The 21,817-nt window shown below is 39.2% G+C and overlaps 1 protein-coding gene across 6 annotated transcripts in view; it reads right to left on the bottom strand.

Annotated features, from left to right (window-relative positions):
• LCLAT1 (lysocardiolipin acyltransferase 1) overlaps positions 1-21,817 on the bottom strand; it is a 284,186-nt gene that overhangs the window by 57,570 nt on the left and 204,799 nt on the right. The gene's annotated exons all lie outside the window — the stretch shown is intronic.

A 21,817-nucleotide genomic window follows, 5' to 3' on the forward strand; every position in this document is an offset into this window, starting at 1 on the left:
ATGCTTTTACTTGTTTTTATCAGCTTCCTTTTCTCATTTTCCACAGCAACTATTCCAAACTCTCATCATTCACCTCTGCCCCCATTTTTCTCCATCATAAACATCACATTACCACCTAACCTCTGACCTGACAGAACAGTTTTTCATCAAAGCACCTCTCTCTTACCCCTTACTCCCCAAACCAATATATATATATATTCAAGCTCAGCTATGTTTCCTGCCTTAGGAAATGAGGAATCCCTTTAATTTTGTTTCTGTTCCTAATCACTCCTATTTCTCAGAAAACTTGCTCCATCATCAATCCATTTCTCTTTCAGCATTTCCACTATTAAATTTCCTCAGCCTTTAAAAACACTCAGCTCCACTAGTAATACTTGATATGGCTTCCTCTTCTGCTGATTACTGCAGCAAACTCCCTGTAGGAAGCACCTATACTTGCTGTCTTGACTCACTCCATACACATCTGGTTTCTGGCAGCCCCAACTCCCGTGAAACTACTCTAAGGTCAACAAATGCATTCTAATGCTGCACCCAAAGGGTTCTTCTCTGACTTTACATCCAAAAAATCTATTGGCACCTAGAATTTCAGATAAGTTGATATTATTTTAGAAAATGAATCCCTCAAAGTCAATGAATATTGAGCCCTGCAAATCAGCCAACTATTGCTGAAGAAGATTGATTTAGATGAAATCAATATTTACTGATATTTATTAAGGGACTCCCTATCAGGTCATGGGTTTCCAACTTCAAAAACATACTTTAAGGCATAGCTATTAAAAGTATGAACTGGGGTATTATGGAGTAGGGATTAGGTTTTATGGCTAACTCTGTAGGTCACTAGAGTGGCAGTCACTAAGTAAATGGTCCCACACACACAAAAAATTGCATTATAAAACCATGGCCATTTACAGCCATATACAGAAAAAGCCAAAAAAATTTTCTTTAAGTCTGAAAACTATTTGTAAAAACACAAGTAAGACATTTCTCCAATGATTCTTTCTTAGGGAACAGCTTTGTAATTAGGATGAATCATACTTTTTTCCCTACTATATGCCATCATGCAGTCTGCAAATACCTCTCTCATAGATCAAAAAAGATGTTTAAAAAAAAAAACATGAGATGCAATCACTTTTACTGAGTCTTCCTTTAAGATGAATATAATTAAGGCAGAAATCTCAAAATAAAAGACTATTTTGGGATGACTATGAGGATGGAAAGCCAATAGATCTTATTTTATCTGAGAACAAGTAGTAAATTGCTTAGGAAGATAATCAACTCTCTTAGAATACTAAGAAGGGAACAATTTACTAAAAAAGCCCAGAATTTTTACAAAGTAACAAAAACTACCTTCACAACTTCCACCATTTCTGACTCCTTTTGTTTTTCACTTTGTTAGAAGTGAGATTTCACAACAACTAAGACTATCTATGGATCACAATAAACTGTGGAAAGTTCTTCAACAGATGGGAATACCAGACCACCTGACCTGCCTCTTGAGAAACCTGTATGCAGGTCAGGAGGCAATAGTTAGAACGGGACATGGAACAACAGACTGGGTCCAAATAGTAAAGGGAGTCCGTCAAGGCTGTATACTGTCACCCTGTTTATTTAACTTCTATGCAGACTACATCATGAGAAACGCTGGGCTGGAAGAAGCACAAGCTGGAATCAAGACTGCCGGGAGAAATATCAATAACCTCAGATATGCAGATGACACCACCCTTATGGCAGAAAGCGAAGAACTAAAGAGCCTCTTGATGAAAGTGAAAGTGGAGAGTGAAAAAGTTGGCTTAAAGCTCACCATTCAGAAAACCAAGATCATGGCATCCAGTCCCATCACTTCATAGGAAATAGATGGGGAAACAGTGGAAACAGTGTCAGACTTTATTTCTTGGGGCTCCAAAGTCACTGCAGATGGTGACTGCAGCCATGAAATTAAAAGATGTTTACTCCTTGGAAGGGAAGTTATGATCAACCTATATAGCATATTGAAAAGCAGAGACCATACTTTGCTAACAAAGGTCCATCTAGTCAAGGCAATGGTTTTTCCAGTAGTCATGTATGGATGTGAGAGTTGGACTGTGAAGAAAGCTGAGCGCTGAAGAATTGATGCTTTTGAACTGTGGTGTTGGAGAAGACTCTTGAGAGTCCCTTGGACTGCAAGGATATCCAACCAGTCTATTCTAAAGGAGATCAGTCCTGGGTGTTCTTTGGAAGGAATGATGCTGAAGCTGAAACTCCAGTACTTTGGCCACCTCATGCGAAGAGTTGATTCATTGGAAAAGACTCTGATGCTGGGAGGGATTGGGGGCAGGAGGAGAAGGAGACGACAGAGGATGAGATGGCTGGATGGCATTACCGACTCGATGGACGTGAGTTTGACTGAACTCTGGGAGTTGGCAATGGACAGGGAGGCCTGGCGTGCTGCGATTCATGGGGTTGCAAAGAGTCGGACACGACTGAGCAACTGAACTGATCTGAAGACTATCTAACTCTTATCACTTAAAAAGATGAACTCTGAGTTCCAGTCAGGCCAGTCTCCATCACTGGATCTCCAACCCCAACTGTACTCTCCCAATATCTTTACCAAATCAAATGCCAACTGTTCCTCAGGATCTAAGTCAAAGTCTGGCTCCCTAAACTCTCCCCTTGTTCTGCCAGCTGTTATTCACCCTTCTCTTCTGCCTGGTGTACTGTCTCCATGGTAACTGACCATACACTAACTTAATGAATGTGAGCACAAGAAGATGCTCATCATAAATTTTTATTCTCATGCTGTCAGCAGCATGCCTTGATCATATAGGATTATGTTTTTTAAAGAAAACAGTTTGGGGTTCCACGTGGGAGACTTTGATAGAACTTTTGAGACTGTGGTACCAAAGTTTTAAAATCCTGTATTCATAGTTTATTTATGATTTACATCTTCCCCATTTCCTCATAGATTTAAAATGGCCTTTAACAGAAGATAAAATAAGAAAAACATGGCTCACAGTGCCAAAGTCAGGTATTAAAATATGTGTGTGCACAGGGCTTGCAGGAAAGGCATATTATTATACAAGCTAAGACAAACTGCTCTAGTCAAACATAAACCTTAACAATGACCTTCTCAGAAGTCAAGGCATAGTCTTCCTAGATTCTGCTCACTGCATTAAGCTTTTGGTGATTTACAATGGTGATGAGCTAGCTTATAGCAGAAAAGAAGTGTCAGTCAGTGTCTTTTCTGGGCACAGTTATCACTGCTCTTGGGGAGCAGACCTGACTGAATCTGGTTAACTAGCACTCCTCAAAGCTGAACAACAAATTATTCCTGTTTTTGCAGACTGCAGTTAGACATCATTATTATAAAAGATCTACCATTTGGCCCTGATAATGCTTCTAGTCAGGAGAGGGACTCCACACTACTGGTGTGAGTACATGGAAATTATACTTTGAACATGCTTTTCTGGGTCAGAGGACTTAGTTGCTTTCATCCAGAACAGAATTTTAACAACGACATTTAACAACGACAATAGGTTCACAACAGTAATCTAAATGAAGTTTCCAAATAGTTAATGAATTATTTTGTTAAATTATTAATAATACCCTCTCTTATTTGTAAAAATATCATTAATATGTTGGTTCCAATATTAGTTTTCTTAATAATTCAAGCCATTGAGACACATGTGCTTTCCCCTCCTATATAACTCTATTATGAGAAAGCAGGTGAATTAGAAAGTTACAAACACACTTTTCACATCTTACATTTCATGAAGTTCAGAGGGGCCAGCTTGGGATAACTGCATCAGAACTTGTTTTGCTCAGTCCATCTATGACACAGTGCATTTGAGTGCTCTTAGCAATCAGATGATAAGTAGGGGATGCCTATATAGTAAAATATATAATAGCACATATAAATGTAATTATTTTATTTTATATGAAATATAATTATGTGAAATAAAATGGAATAATTCTTTCATTTAGAAAGCCATTCAGGTAATTTTCAGCATTAATAAGCAAATAATTTCTATACTTAGTTTCATGTTCTTGTGGAACTGATTCCTGGTTGGAATCTATGTTTAAAAAGTGAAGGCACATGAACTTGGCCTACATGTGCACACGCATAAGCACACACACACCCACCAGCAAAGGTCAGTATTGTTTTAAAAATACCTTTGCAATACTCAAAATGAGCGTCAGTTCATTTAAAAACAAAAAAACAAAAACAAAATGAGAAGAGGTCCTGGCAACTGCAAAATATAGAAAAAAATTATTTTTAATTATATTTAATTATTTTAAATAAAGAAGGAAAAAGCCTATAAAGCAAATCTACAAAGCTAAAAGAGAAAGGTACTTTTAAAAGTACTGAAACGGACATGTGCTCAGAAAAAAGGACAGGCCCCAAAAAGAAAAATGATACATCCACAATGAAATTATACACTATATAAAACCAAAAAGGCAGACATAATTTCCTGTTCAAAAGAATTTCTGTATGAAAAGGTCTACAGCAGTTAGATTCAGGCCAACATCTCCACGCTGAGAATTAACTTTGATTTTCAGATGAACAGGAAGATAAAATATATTGTTACATACATTGTGCATATGCACTGAAACTCTTGTTTTGCTTCATCATAAGGACATGAAGATTGAGTGTTTAGGTGCCAGTTGGTGAGATGACACCATGAGGGCAGAGCTGCTAGCATTCTCTGCTCTTGATTCATCTCTCTCCCTAACACGTTCAGAGTGAAAAACTGAAAGATTTTAATGTATGTAACAGTATATTTTACAATCAGATACAGCGTACAGAAAATTATCACGCAAAGGAAGTTCCACAAATTTTACTTACAAAGCTTCTTCCACAATTCCAAACTTTAAAATAAACATATTTTATAAGTGTCAGTTATCAGCATTTTTCAGTGTACTACTTTTAAGATAATAATATAAACATTACACAGAGTACCAATACTTGTATATAATTTTCACTCATTTACGCAAATGATAATCTTCTAACCAATAGGAAAATATGTATTTTGAAAATTTTAAATAATGGTGTCATAAGACATGAACTCATCACCAGGCCTACCTTTCACACTATGATAAATAACTACCTTGACATTTATCATAGATGGCTAGTGTTAGAGAAATAGTACATAACCCAAGAACAAGATTTCTCTCCTACTGAATTCAAGTGGTACAGAGAGGCAAAAGTCTGCAGTGACTGTCTTGTGAGGGCTATCTCAGAAGCTGAAACTGGTTGAGTACAAATACTAATAAACCAGGCAAACATTTAAGAACTCCAATTCTATACTGATTTTTACATGATCAAATGCCAAGAGCTGGTCATCTAAGTTACAAATAATATTCTTCTGTATGTCCCTTCTAATAGTATAAATAATCTGGAAAAAAAGAGCCTTACATGTATCCTGTAGTAGTACAAAACAAAACAAAACAGGCAAACTGTCTTAAGATGGCTTTTAAAAAAAAAAATCAACTGTGCACCTGCCTTATGTGGCCCTGAAGCACTGCCATAAATCTTACCTCCACTAAAATGAAGGGGTCTGTGTGGAGTGTCTGATCTCTAGACTGAACGTGATAGAAGGCATTACTAATCACAAGTGCATTAACAAGCAAGTGAGGTCCATCTGTGTATCTGTGAGATGCTGAAAACAGTATCTACAAAAGTCTGTACAAATCTACACTGAGTACCGGTAATATTCATGACACAAGGACCTCAGACATAAAAACAGGACCGTATCTACCCTAAAGGAGCTCAGGGTCCAAGCTGCTGCTGCTGCTAAGTCACTTCAGTCGTGTCTGACTCTGTGCGACCCCATAGACGGCCCAAGAGAGAGATTAAAAAAAAAAAAAAAAAATCACTGATTAAAAAAATACAGAAAAATGATTAAGACAAATGCATAGAGTATGATGAGAGTTAAGAGGACAGAACCTGATCAGGAGATTGTCTGAAAAGGAAAAGACATTTGAATTGTTTTGAAGGACCAAGAAGAGCTACCCAGATGACTGGGACCAGTTCAGGAAAAGGAATAGCATGAGAAAAGCATGTTCCACCTGTCTAAAATGAAGACAGGGCATGCTCTTACAGCAAGAAACAAGACCAGAAAGGCCATACAGACAGGGACTGAGCTTTGGGCAATGGTCTTCTCTCTGTGCAAGGCACCATTCTGTTAAACATTGCCAGCAGTATCACATAAATCCAATTGTTTTCTGCAGACCACACTGGCCACCCTCAGTTCAGAGGTACAGTCACTGCATAAAATCTCAGTAGAGAAGCCTACTTCCAGCTCCACCTACAACTAAAGCCCTTGGACTAGAACTTAACTTATGATACAAAATATGCCTTATGAAGAGTCACCAAAATCTGTACAAACTAATTCTCATCCAAAGCTCATGAGTGAAATACCAATTATGGAGAATGGTTTAAAGGACATGCAGCCTCTCCATACCTTTAGTTAAAACAATGTCTTGACCTCTTATGAGGCTGCTTTTACTGAACTGCTCTTTCTCATTCTGCCATTAGCCAATGTGGGCAAGCACTCTGAGGCTATGTGGAACACTGAACATGAAGGCTGCTGGACACCACGGTACACAATGTCCTTGGTGAGGAACCAAAGAGCTTTAGTTTCATAAATGGGCATGCTTTTTCCGAGCATGTGGTTTGCTTTATTTTTTCCAAAAAAAAAAAAAAAAAAAAAAACAATAGATTTATCATGAGGATACCCTTGGGCATAAGTAGACTGGACCATTAGCCCCAGGGCCAAGCCTCATGGGAACTCAGGAATAGTTGTTCACTCAGGCCTCAGAGGCACAGGAGGGAACAGGGTTGGTGAACAAGGAGATCACTGGGGTCCAGTGGCTGGGTCACACATCCCCCAAGCAGCTGGAGTTGACAGTCCCAGCTGAGGTCCTCTGCAATTGGAGGGGCTCAGCTCTTTGATTTATCCTCCAAACAATCATCTTCCTCTTCAATGTTAATATCCTTTAGCTTCTTTTACTCAAGGGTCCTCTTAGTTCTTGTTCTCGTCATCTTCTCTTCCTCCTCCTCCCCACCACCACTGCATCCTCCTTTTTCTTCTTTTTTAAACAATGTTTACTTTGTTTGTTTATTGGCTATACTAGGTCTTTGTTGCTGGGTGCGGGCTTTCTCTAGATATGACGACAAGCAGGAGCCACTCTTTACTGCGATGCACAGGTTTGTCATTGTGGTGGTTTTCTCTTTTTGCAGAGCATGGGCTCTGGGGCACACAGGCTTCAGTAGCTGTGGCTTGTGGGTTCCAAGCACAGTCCTAGCAGTCACGGCAGGGGCTTAGCTGCTTCACAGGATGTGGGATCCTCCTGGACCAGGGACCGAACTCATGTCCCCTGAAGAGGCAGACAGACTCCCAACCACTCCTTCCCACCAGAGAAGTTCCCTTTCCTTCTTTAATGGCTTCTGCCTTCTAATATCTTCTGGTTCTTCTACAGCTTTTAATTATGTCTTCTATCAACTCATGACCTCTGCTGTTTCTTGGCCTTTGCTACCCTACCTCCTCTCTCTATGTGTCTTTCTGCTTCCGAGGCATGTGGTTTGCTGTAATCTTATGGCCCCTTGTCAATGATACCATTCGGTTCCTTTATTTATAGAAGGTGCCAGAAAGCTCAGGGCTGATTTATAGATCCATATTTTATAGGAATATAGAGCTTATAATATATTTTACATATACAATAACCTTGTAAGACATACTTTGTCTATTAAATTCATACCTTTATTGTCCCTTTACCTTAATTTTTCTTCTTATGTTGTGCTGCTGCTGTTATCATAATATACATATTTATGTTTGCCACTTTAAATCAGTGTTGAACCACGGCAGAGTATAAATTACCTCAACCAAATAGGGATTAGTTGAAAAAATCTGAAGAGCATCTTTAATACGCCAGGCCTGTGCTGAAGTCTAGGATAAAAGCTGTCAATGGACCTGACCTGATCCTTATGGTCAGGAAACTGAGAGTTAATGGACAAAATGGATAATTAAATGTGACAATATCACAGGAAAAAAATGTTTATATAGGGCAAATATAGTAGGAAAAGCATTCACATAGAGAACAAAGAAGTCTTAAAATAGCTGGGAAGGCTTCCCAAATGAACTGTCATCTAAGCTGTAACCTCCAGGCTGAGCAGGAGAAGCTCTGCTCTAGGGGAAGGCTCAGAGTGTTGTGCACCCTGGGAGAGGAGAGGAGATCAGCATGGCTAGGACAGTGGGACAATCAGAGATGGCAGCTGCCCAGAAAGGCAAGCAAGGACCAGGTCACACGGGGCCTGGCAAATAGTCAAAGGAGTAGATTTAACCTTGGAACACGGTGAAACCCGAAACCGTTCGCTGGGAGCTGACAGAATCCAATTTGCACTGTAACATTTATTGAGTGCTTGCTATTTTTCAGGCACTGTGCTAAGTGCTCTTGGCTGCTTCAGATGGCACTGTTGTAAAGAACCCACTTACCAATGCAAGAGACGTGGGTTCGATCTTTGGGTTGGGAGGATCCCCTAGAGGAGGAAACAGCAACCCAGGCCCAGTATTATTGCCTGGAGAATCCCATGGACAGAGGAGCCTGGTGGACTACAGTCCATAGGGTTGCAGAGTCAAACACAGCTGAGCAACTACGTGCACACACAAACACGTGCACGGGCTAAGTGCTTTACGTGCCTGGCTTTACTGAATCCTCCAGAGTCCTACAAAATCACAGGAAGTACGCACTGTTATTACACCTATTTTACAGAAAATGAAAATGAAGCTTGATGAGAGAAACGGATCTGACCAGCCACATACTTCCTGGTCCCAAGGAAACCAGGATTCGAGGCCAGGTCTTTTGACTCCAGGCCCCAAGTGCCTAATGTAGTGTGCTGTCACATTCATCTAGAAGTGGCCTGATTGACAGTGATGATAATGATGCCACAGTGTGAGGACTAGAGGAGGAAATGCAGTTTAGGGCAAATGATAAACTCAATTATGAGCATAATGAAATGCCTGCAGAAACTCCATGTGGCAAAGGGCACAGATATGGCTCTGAACTAAGAGTGGTTTTGGACTAAAGATTTAGAATTAGGAGTCGCGAGCACATGGATGATTATCTGAGCCACCACCCCGAATGACACGTCCCAGGGAGAATGTGTGGCATAGAACAAAGGAGTCTGGGAGACCCTTATGAGGAACACAGAAAGGAACGAAGAACCTGCAGAAGTCTTGAGAGGAGGCCAGAGAAGTAGGAGAAAAAATGTAAAAGCCAAAGGGAGAGCATATATCAAGAAGAATTAACAGTGCCAAATGTTGCTAAGAGGAACGTAATATAAAAGCATGAAGGTATTCATTAAATTTAGAAATAAAATCTTTGCCCTTAATGGTTTAAGTGACATAGCCGTTGCTGTCCTTTTAGGAAGGTAAGAGGTAAAATGTATTAAAGTGGCTATTAAGGGAAGTGCTAAGTCCTATTAGAGAGGAAAAGGATATTCAGTCCAGATGTCTGCCAGGCAGGGGAAATGAGAATGGACCCTTAGATGAAGATCATTAAAGGAAGAATAGCATTTGGAGGTTAAAGATAAGAGCAAAACCGGGAAGGTTTCAGCCTGGACAGATATAACCAGAGGCAAAAGTCACAAAGCATAAGGCACAGTCAGGAACAGTCCATTAATTCAAATAGGTTGGCTCACACTGCATAAAATTTAAAAAATAGATTGGAACCACATTATAAAAAGTCCTGACTAAGGAATATGGAACTAAGGCAAATATTTAAATGTTCTTTCTCCCTGGAAAATGCCTCATTATTCTTTCTCGGTTCACATGCCACCTATTCCATATCAAAAAAGACTAACTTTTCTGTATGTGCTTAAGTTACTTTTTATTCATATCTCTTGAATGATAATGCATTTTAATGTTTCCTAACCTGATGTCTTGGTGTCTCAGAAAGTCATGTAACATATGTGCCCAAGAAATATTTTCTGAACAAACGGAAACACACACAATTACATTAGAGTGGTACTTTATGAAGACCAACTGTTAGCTGTGTGCAATACGGATTAGCAAAGAAGACACCAGAGGCAGACCAGTGAGAAAGCCAGGAGGAGTGCAAAGAGGTAATGGGACCCCACTGAATGGGGCCACTGTTGGAAATGCAGGAAGTTTCTCTAAGAGATGCTTCCAAGGCAATATCATAGAATTTGGTGACTGAATGAAATGCAGCAGAGCATAAGACAAATATATATATTTTTTAACTTAAAAAAAACATTCCCTGGACTCAGTAATTAGATTTGGAAATATATCCTAATAATTAGAGATGTACACACACTTTGGCATTATCTATAAGAGTGGAAAACTGGAAACCATTTTAACTGAATAACAGAGGCCTCATTAAATAAAGTGGTACCTCTATCTGATGAAGCCCCATGCATATATTAACACAGCATACTTATAAAAAATTATGTAAGAATGGTGAAAATGTACACATTATAGTAAATAACAAAAGAAAAACTTTACTAACAAAATAGAATTTACCCAGATTTAAAAAATAAAACATGGAGAAACACAAGAAGACTATGTCATAAGGCACTGGATGTTTCTGAGAAGTGCCTGCCAAGACTATGGGTGCCATTTTCTTTTTTGTAATTAATTTTCCAACTATTTTTTTTTTACAATAAATAAAAAGATATATATCATTATATATGGGGCTTCCCAGGTGGCACTAGTGGGTAAAGAACCCTTCTGCCAACGCAGGAGACATAAGAGATGGCAGTTGGATCCCTGGTTTGGGAAAATCCCCTGGAGAAGAAAATGGCAACCCACTCCAGTATTCTTGCCTGGGAGAATCCCATGGACAGAGAAACCTGTGAACTATGGTCTATAAGGTCTCAAAGAGTTGGACATGACTAAAGCAACTTAGCACACACATACATATCCTACATATATAGGTGTGTGTGTGTATACACACATATATATGAAAAGAGCTAATATGGAGAATATCAAGTCATCAAGCTATTTGAGAGTTGGTGGCAAAAAGAAAGAAAAAGATAGTTTAAGCTTTAAGGATCAGAAAAATAAAGGAAGAGCTGGTAAATAAAGGAACCAGAAAAAAAAAAAGGTGCTTACAAAAAGGAAATCCTTGATGTATTTTTCCATTTAAACAAAACTCAATAGTATAGCCAAGGATATCAGACAGCAATCTGGGTAACAGAGAAAAAAACCTCTACACAATGATGATGGTATTTTTGTAGCATCTGGAATAGAAAAACTGTTAACTTATTACATAGCAGGAGGAAACATAGGCTTTGCCATCAAAGAGACCTGAGTTCATGGTACTCCACTCAGCAGCCATTGAGACCTGGGCACGCTGCTAACTGAGCCAGTCTCCTTTGGTGTAGCACAAGGCCAACCACCAGGAAGCACAGTTTTGAAAACTAAGTGATTCGTAAGAAAGCAGCTAGTGAGGTAGCTGAGCCCGGGAGTGTACCACCAGACTCTGACTCAGCAGATCTGAGCCTAAACCCGAGTATGTATGTCTTAAAAAGCTCCCTGGGCAATTCTACTGCATGACAGCAACATGTGAACAGTTCAGTGCATGGAACCTGGCAAGTACTTGATCAATGTGACCTGGTTGTTTTTATGGACCTAATAGGGTTTCTACCATTTTTAATTAAGACTGTCATGACTTTCTTCACTGAACACAATGGCAAGTTCTGTCCGAAGTGAGCATCTCAGATGTTCTGCTATGACAAAGAGAGAGAAAATGAAAATGAACAATATAAATGCCATTTATGATCTAAAGCAGTACCATGGCATTCAAAGATTTGAAATGAGTGACTCCAAAGGTCTTTAACATATGGTCATATATAATTTTGCTCAGGCGAGTGTGGATCATTTCTGCTTCATGATGTATTAAGACCAAGTTATTTAGTTGATCTGTGTGATTTCCCACTGATCAATATCCAAATTTCCTTTAGGTTTTGTTGTATTTTATTCATCACCATAGATAAAAGCTTTTAAAAGCTTTTTAAAATGGCCTCAAAAGAGAGTCTACAAAGATATCTGCAAATTTGGGGAAAGATGAAAATTTAGGTCTCAGGAAATATTCTAATAAATCTCAAAGATCTACTTCCAGAATTACATTTTTTTTAACATAAGGGGAAAGTTCTTATTGTATTTTATAAATAGTTTCCAGCAATAAAAAAAGTCACATAGAAAGGTCAGAGTGCAATGACACTTAATGTACAGAATATTCCAACAGTTGGTCTGCCTTTTCTTCCTGGCCTCCTCGAACACACTGTTGGGTAGGAAGGGTCATCAAAATGCAATCCTGGGGGAGGTTCACCAATTAAGATAAATGTAGTGTTATGGCTCCTGCTGGCCACTGTTCATCCCCCATTCACACAGCCACTATGGGCAAGAAAAGACTGGGTTATCAGCAGGTAGCAAAAAGCCCAAGACATAAAAATGGTCTAAAAACGCCACTGAAGACTGAGCTCTCTATGATCAATATATGGTTATTACTTCCTAGAAAACCACCAGCTTTCTCAGAACAAATAAGAACTACCACAGACCAAAATGAGGGAGCCCAACTCAGGACTATCAGATACTGTAAGTGTAATCTGGGTGTTCAGTTAATGCTTCTCTCTCCCTGAATATAAACTGAGGAATTTTGGTCAGGTGTGCTGATCCAAAATGCCTAGTGGGAATTTACTTAATCTTTACCTGTTAAGTGTATATCCCCTAGATTAGTGGCAAGACAGTATTCTTCTTCATATTCAGAATTTAGGCATATGAACTAAATATGAGCTAAAATATGGATTGTTTTACTTTGACTTAAAAAATATTTTATTTCAAATCTGAAACTTAAATATATCCATATGTTTTAGAGTCTTAACACATGAGCTGTTTGCTTGAGTGACTTGATCTAGAAATGGAAAAAAATAAAAACACGACTCTTTGGGCACAGGAATTAAGTTTTTCAACAATAATGGCTCCACACAGCCTTCTTAAGTACTATCTGTTAGTTTACGGCACAGGGCTTCAGCTCAATCAGATTGGTTTTCCCCTAGCTGACCACTCAGCTCCACCTGGCCCAAACTCGGTGCCCGTTCTTGTACTCGCTCTTTCTTGTCCTCAGCCATCCTTATTTTTTTTATGCCTATCCTAATTACATAAGGTCTCTAAGCTCCAAGGGAAATGCAGCTTCTTGAAGAAGCCTTACCTGAGTATTTCAACATGAGCTCTCTTCACTGAACATATCTGTAATTGTGTCAGTCAGTCCAGTTGCTCAGTCATTTCCGACTATTTGTGACCTCATGGACTGTAGCAAGCCAGGCTTCCCTGTCTGTCACCAACTCCTGGAGCTTACTCAAACTCATGTCCATCAAGTCGGTGATGCCATCCAACCATTTCATCCTCTGTCGTCCCCTTATCCTCCTGCCTTCAATCTTACCCAGCATCAGGGTCTTTTCCAATGAGTCAGTTCTTCACATCTGGTGGCCAAAGAATTGGAGCTTCAGCTTCAGCATCAGTTCTTCCAATGAATATTCAAGACTGATTTCGTTTAGGATTGACTGGTTGGATCTCCTTGCAGTCCAAGGGACTCTCAAGAGTCTTCTGCAACGTCACAGCTCAAAAGCATCAATTCTTCGGTGCTCAGCTTTCTTTATAGTCCAACTTTCACATCCAAATGTGATTACAGGAAAACCATAGCTTTGACTAGATGGACCTTTGTTGGCAAAGTAATGTCTCTGCTTTTTAAAATGCTGTCTAGGGTGGTCACAGCTTTTCTTTCAAGGAGCAAGTGTCTTTTAATTTCATGGCTATAGTCACCAACTGAAGTGACTTTGGAGCCCAAGAAAATAAAGCCTGTCACTGTTTCCATTGTTTCCCCAACTTTTTGCCATGAAGTGATTGTGTAATTCAGCATAATAGTGTATACTATATACCACACAACCCAGCACATAATTAAAGTCATATTATTTTTTTTATATTTCCATGAACACTGTTCTTATCTATCCAGGAAGATTATAAACTTTTTAAAGGCAGGGTTTTGTTCAATGGAGTGTTTGACTTGGGAGTGTTTGACTCACTCCCAACTACTTTAACTTGATTTTAAGTTGCCTCAAATGTGCACACTTGTGCCCTCTAATGATGAAGGCAATTACTGCATGGTTACAACTCAGTGATGGCTTCCAAACATGTAACAAAACCAATGGTTGGAGGAAATCCTTACTTGTTTAAAATCAAAGAAGAATAAAGCCACTATTGTTAAAAATAGTATAGCAGCAGTGATAGTAATGAGTATAACTACATTTCAGTGCACTGAGTTGTGTGATAAATTTATTAACACTGTGTAACTAAAAATCAAAACCAAAAACTTTCTCGTGGAAAAGCTCTTTTCTAAGTGAGCAACTTCTTTTGGATCTGGGTTAATCTAGTACCAAAAAGAGTTACATAATCACTTACTGAATTGTCCCATGATTAGAGGGGGGACATAAAATAAAATATCCGTGATAGATACTGATCAGTGTAACACACACTGTGCTGGGAAGATGGTAGTACACTGTGCTTATCTATTCAGACAAAAGAAAACATTCAACTCACCTAATACTGATTTAGTCTTTATTACGTGAAAGACAATACATATCCTTAAGAAGGTTATAATCTAGTAAAAATATAGAATCAAGTACAAAAATGATGGAGATCAAGGTACTCAGGAAAAACTTTTCACCGTTATTATTACAAGAACAACACATCTGTATCATGTTATATAATGGGTGCTGTATTTCAGGTTAAGTGTGTGTTTCTAAATATTCTTAGTCTTGGTGAAATATATTGTAAACACAGGCTCAGAAACGACTTTCTTTGTTAAGCATTTTCTCTTCTTCAGTATTTCCTGCTAAGACTTCTTAACCGTAACTTCTTTATGTCTTAAACTTCTCACCTGCCTTGTGTTAGCTATTAGGTGTCAGAAACAGTGAATTCAGTTACATGCATGAGTTAGCAGTAAAGATGATCAGTTCAATTCAGTTCAGTCGCTCAGTCATGTCCGACTCTTTGCGACCTCATGAATTGCAGCATGCCAGGCCTCCCTGTCCATCACCAACTCCTGGAGTCCACGCAAACTCATGTCCATCAAGTCAGTGATACCATCCAGCCATCTCATCATCTGTCATCCCCTTCTCCTCCTGCCCCCAATCCCTCCCAGCATCAGGGTCTTTTCCATTGAGTCAACTCTTCACATGAGGTGGCCAAAGTATTGGAGTTTAGCATCAGTCCTTCCAATGAACACCCAGGACTAATCTCTTTTAGGATGGACTGGTTGGACCTCCTTGCAGTCCAAGGGACTCTCAAGAGTCTTCTCCAACACCAAAGTTCAAAAGCATCAATTCTTCGGTGTTCAGCTTTCTTCACAGTCCAACTCTCACATCTGTACATGACCACTGGAAAAACCATAGCCTTGACCATAGATGGGCCTTTGTTGGCAAAGTAATCTCTGCTTTTTAATATGCTAAGTAAGTAAGTGAAGTCGCTCAGTCGTGTCTGACTCTTTGCGACCCTGTGGACTGTAGCCTACCAGGCTTCTCCGTCCATGGGATTCTCCAGGCAAGAATACTGGAGTGGGTTACCATTTCCCTCTCCAGGGGATCTTCCCGACCCAGGGATCAAACCCAGGTCTCCCGCATTGGAGGCAGACGCTTTAACCTAATATGCTACCTCATGATAATTGTTCTTTTAATTTAATTTTTACTTCATATTAGAGTATAGTTGATTTACAATGTTGTGTTAACTTCAGGTGTCCAGCAAAATAATTTAGTTATACATATATCTGTTCTTCTCCCGTATAGGTTGTTACAGATTACTCAGTAGGGTCCCCTATGCTATACATTAGGTCCTTGTTGATTACCTATTCTATATACAGTAGTATGTAGATATTACTGCCAAACTCATAATTTATCCCTCCTCCCACATTTGCCCTTTGGTAATTGTAAGTTTGTTTTCAGAGTCTGAGTTTTATTTCTATTTTGTAAATAAGTTCAGTTCAGTTGCTCAGTCGTGTCCGACTCTTTGTGACCCCATGAATTGCAGCATACCAGGCCTCCCTGTCCATCACCAACTCCCGGAGTTCACTCAAACTTACATCCATCGAGTTGGTGATTCCATCCAGCTATCTCATCCTCTGTTGTCCCCTTTTCCTCCTGCCCTCAATTCCTCCCAGCATCAGAGTCTTTTCCAATGAGTCAACTCGTCACACGAGGTGGCCAAAGTACTGGAGTTTAAGCTTCAGCATCATTGCTTCCAAAGAAATCCCAGGGCTGATCTCCTTTAGAATGGACTGGTTAGATCTCCTTGCAGTCCAAGGGACTCTCAAGAGTCTTCTCCAACACCACAGTTCAAAAACATCAATTCTTCGGCACTCAGCTTTCTTCACAGTCCAACTCTCACATCCATACGTGACCACAGGAAAAACCATAGCCTTGACTAGACGGACCTTTGTTAGCAAAGTAATGTCTCTGCTTTTGAGTATGCTATCTAGGTTGGTCATAACTTTCCTTCCAAGGAGTAAGCGTCTTTTAATTTCATGGCTGCAGTCACCATCTGCAGTGATTTTGGAGCCCTCCAAAATAAAGTCTGACACTGTTTCCACTGTTTCCCCATCTATTTCCCATAAAGTGATGGGACCAGATGCCATGATCTTCGTTTTCTGAATGTTGAGCTTTAAGCCAACATTTTCGCTCTCCTCTTTCACTTTCATCAAGAGGCTTTTTAGTTCCTCTTCACTTTCTGCCATAAGGGTGGTATCTATCATCTGCATATCTGAGGTTACTGATATTTCTCCCAGGGATCCTGATTCCAGCTTGTGCTTCTTCCAGCCCAGCGTTTCTCATGATGTACTCTGTATATAAGTTAAATAAGCAGGGTGACAGCATACAGCCTAAATAAGTTAATTTGTATCAATTAACTCTATCTGATCTAATTTGCTATTTAAGGCCAGTGTTTCCTGATTTTCTTTCTAGATGATTCTGTCCATTGATCTAAGTGTGGTGTTGAAGTCCCCCACTATTACTGTGTCAATTTCTCCTTTTGTGGCTGTTAGTATTTGCCTTATATATTGAGGTGCTCTTATGCTGGGTGCGTATATATTAACGGTGGTTTTATCTTCTCGATCACTTGATCATTATGTAGTATCCTACTCTGTGTCTTGTAGTAGTCTTTTTTAATGTCTATTTTTTCTGATATGAGGACTACTACTCCAGCTTTCTTTGAATGCCATTTGCATGGAATATCTTTTCCATTCCTTTACTGTCAGTCTGTATATGTCCTAGACTGAAGTGGGTCTCTTGTGGACAGCATATATACAGGTCTGATTTTTGTGTCAGTTCACCCATTTTGTGTTTTTTGGTTGAAGCACTTAATCCATTTACATTTAAAGTAATTGTCAATATTTGTGTTCTTATTGCCATCCTGTTAATTGTTTGGGGTGTGTTTTTTGCTTTTTTTTTTTGGTTGTTTTTCTTCCCTTCCTGTTTTGTTTTCCTCTCATGTGATTTGATGGCTATCTTTAGTGTTTTGTTTGTGTTGCTTATCGTGTGTGTGTGTCTACTGTAGAATTTTGGTTTGCTGTTGCCATGAGGATTTGATATAGCAGTCTATACGTGTGTGTATGAAAATACACACACATACACAGACACACACAAATTAAGTTGCTGGACTCTTAATTTCAAATGCATTTCCAACATCTTTCATTTGTAATTTCCTCTTGTCAGAGCTGCTCATTTTGATCCTGCATTTGTGAGTGGGTGATTTCTAGCTTTACTGTATGTTTGCCTTTACTGGCAAAGCTTTCTCATTCATAATTTTGTTTGTAGTTGTGGCCTTTTCTTTTCCATCTAGAGAAGTTCCTTTAGCATTTGCTGCAAAGCTGTTTTGGTGGTGCTGAATTCTCTCAGGTTTAGCCTGTCTGTCTTGATCTTTCCATGGAACCTGAGTAAGAGTCTTCCTGGTTATAGTATTCTTGGTTGTAGCTTTTGCCCTTTCATCACTTTAATGTATCATGCCACTCCTTTCTGGCCTTCAGAGTTTCTGCTGAACAATCAGCTGATAACTTTATGGGAGCTCCTGTTATGCTATTTGTTGCTTTTGCCTTGTTGCTTTTAATATTTTCTCTGTGCCTTTAATTTTGGTCAATCTGATTAGTGTTTGTCTTGGTGTGTTTATCCTTAGGTTTCTCCTGTATGGGACTCTCTGTACATCTCGACTCAGGTGACTGTTTCCTTTCCCAGGTTAGGGAAGTTTTCAGTTATTATCTCTTCAAACATTTTCTCAGGCCCTTTCTCTCTTCTGGGACCCCTGGAATGCAAGGTGTGTTTAATGTTGTCCCAGAGATCACTGGTACTGTCCTCATTTCTTTTCATTCTTTTACTCTTTATTCTGTACTGCAGCAGGGGTTTCCACCAATCTGTCTTCCAGCTCAATTATTCTTCTGCCTCATTTATTCTGATATTGATTCTGTCCAGTGTATTTTTTCAGTTAATGTATTGTTCATCTGTTCGTTCTTCAAAGCTTCTAGCTCTTTATTAAACATTTTTGTATCCTTTTGGTCTGTGCCTCCATTCTTTTTCTGAGATCTTAGATCATCCTTCCTATCAAAACTCTGAATTCTTTGTCAGATACATTACCTATCTCTAGTTTGCTTACCTGTTCTTCTGGAGTTTTATCTTATTCCTTTCTCTGGAACATATTTTTCTGCCATCTCATTTTGCGTAACTTTCTATATTCATGGTCTCTGTTTCTTAGGCTGTAGGATTATAATTCTTCTTGGTTGTGGTTTCTGTCCCCCAGTAAGTAAGCCAAGGAGGCTTGTGCCTGCTTCCTGGTGGGTAGAGCTGGATTCCAGCTCTCTGGAGGGCAGGGCTGTGTCAAAGGGTGTGTTTATAGAATGGCTGTTGGCTCAGGACAGCTTTAGTCAGCTTGTCCCCTGATTGGTGGGGCTGTGTTCTCACCTTGTTGGTTGTTTGGCCTGAAGCGTTCCATCACTGGAACCTGCGGGCTGTTGGGTGGGGCAAGATCTTGGTGCCAAAATGGCAACCTCCAGGAAAGCTCACACTCAAGAGAATCCCCTGGGTGTCAACCATCAGTGTCCTTGTCCCCAGAGTGAGCCACAGACTAGCTCTGTCTCCCTCAGGAGGCCCTCCAAGACCCACAAGCAGGTCTGGCCCACGTTCTTATGGAGTCATTGGTTTGCTCTTGGTCCCTATGCACATGAAACCTTGTTTGTGCTCTCTTAGAATGGAATCTGTTTCCCCCAGTCCTGTGGAGCCCCTCTACTCAAGCTCCACTGGCCTTCAAAGCCAAATTGCTCTGGGGGCTCCTTCTCCTGATGCCAGACCTGCAGGCTGGGGAGTCTGAAACAGGGCTCTCAGTTCTCACTCCTGTGCGAGAACCTCTGTGATATGATTATTTTCTAGTTTGTGGGTCGCCCACTCAGAGGGATGGGATTTCATCATATCATGAAAGTGCTCCTCCTACCATCTTTTTGTGGCTTCTGCTTTGTCTTTGTGGGTAAAGTATCTTTTTTGGTAGGTTTGTGTCTTTTTTGTTGATGGTTATTCAGCAGTTGTGATTTGGGTGTTTTAGTGAGAGGAGGTAGGTCTGAGTCCTTCTACTCTGCCATCTTGTCTTCATAGATTTCTTCAGTAATTGGTTTTAATATGTGGTCTCCAGGTTGCCACTGGAATATTTATTTATGATGGTCATTTGTTTAACACAAGCTGCTTTTTCACTTAATTGACTACTAAAAGCAGATCTCAAAAAGATAAGACAGTTGTGCTGGGCCCTTTTTGAGTATTAGACTGCTTTTCTAAAAGGACACTCTGACTAGATGGTGGTCTAAGAACCACTTTACCTCTGATTCTTGATGAAACCTATTCTCCTTCTGTCCACTTGCCACCTCCTCACCCCAACCAGACTGTGTCTGCTCCCCTGGTCATCTCAGGTAGCATCATAACCACTTCAACTTGTGACTACCATCTCTCCATTATCTGGCCATTTAGCCTCTTTTTTCTTTTAAATACTTTCCTTGAAGAAACCAGCCAGCTCACTATTACAAAGGTGCTTCAACTGAAATCACACTATAAATACAAGAGGCACCATATTACAGTAGAAGGAGCACAGCCTACTCAGTCAGACAAACTATATTCCAATAACTCTGAACTGATTCTTCCCCTCAGTTTCTGCTCTATAAGTTAAATATCGGTTGTTGTGAGGGTTAACTGACTTTACTCACACAAAGCACTTAGCATAATGCCTGGTACTTAGTAAATGTTCAATAAATGTTAGCTACTGTTCTAATTAGATTACTATTATAATTATAGCCATCACATTTCTTGTTTCTATTATTATCATAGTATATAGGACCCATTCTACTTTTCTAACTGAAGTAAAGAGACTCATCAACTTTTTTTAACTGAAGCAAATGGAGCCGTGTGTATTACCTTTTTTTGTTTTTTTGACTGGTACATTGAAGGGGGTACAGTTGCCAGTTTGGGCAGGAAAAATTATATACTGTGGTTGTTAACTAGTACTCTGAGTGATGACTAAGCAATACACGTTCCCCAAAGTTATAAATCAGTGTGCTACTAAAATATTTTCCAGATTTCAGAACAGATAGTTCTATAGATATATCCTTATCCACTGTAAAATAATTTCTCCATTATCCTGCCTACAATTAAAAATATCTTTATTAGCAAAAGATGTGTTCCAACAGAATGTTCCATGATGTCAGAAATACTTTAAAAGTAATCATTGAATACTATAAAATAGTAGACAATTAGAAAATAAAAAACATATTATGGAATGAGAAGGGTAAGCCTAAACTGAATGCCACAGTAAGTGGTACCATGTTTTGGGGAAGAAAAAAAAATAGCAGGATCACTGCTTTAATGTCTTGGGGCTCCCTGTCCTATTCCATGGGCATAAAGAACTGTGTTCTCCATGAGTTTCTATGGGTAGACGGTCATATACAATATGACCATCAAGCCCATGTTTCCATTTCATTTTAGTTATAACCACTGAATTCCAAAGGCAAGCCAAACTAATAGGGGCAACATCTTTAGTTTACTATACTAATGTGATTTTGGACTTCTTATACATTTCTTTTAACTCATGAGTACTTAGTTGTAAAGATACTTCTTTTGGCAGGGTTCACTAAATGAGGTTATACATTCCATCTTAAAGTACATTAAACCCTAAAGGAACAACAGTGATGCCAATTAGGGTGATTCTGGATAGTTCCTTTTCCATATATATATCCATATGTCTATTATTTATTTGTATGTACATATGTGTATGAAGATATAAATACTTAAATATGCAGCTAGAACAAAATGTACAGTTGTTTCTTTCCCCATAAAAATATCAAAATGTAAACATTTAAATGAGTGTGACATGGTCAATGGAATCAACCTTATCTCTAGATGCCCTTCGATAGACATGGTTCTAGAGGACATGAGGGGCAGAGGGTAGTACAAGCCACAGAGTAGGAAGCAGAAGAATGAGGTTCTATCCATGACCTATGGAAATTTACTAACCACCTTGGATGCAACTTCTATTTAACAATAAAATGGAGGTAGCAGTACTTCCTTTCTACCAACCAGAATCATTTGTTGCACTTAGTGGAATAATGAATATAAAAATATTTTTTAAGCTATAAATAACTATAGGTGATAAGATACTCTCAAGACAGTTTCACGACTTTTAAGAAACATTTAAAAATGGAATGACAGTCTAACTGTATGCATTATTTTATTATTTTCTATTCCAAAAAAGGA

Source organism: Bos indicus, chromosome 11 (genome assembly GCF_029378745.1).
Source record: "Bos indicus isolate NIAB-ARS_2022 breed Sahiwal x Tharparkar chromosome 11, NIAB-ARS_B.indTharparkar_mat_pri_1.0, whole genome shotgun sequence".
NCBI classification, from domain to species: Eukaryota; Metazoa; Chordata; class Mammalia; order Artiodactyla; family Bovidae; genus Bos; species Bos indicus.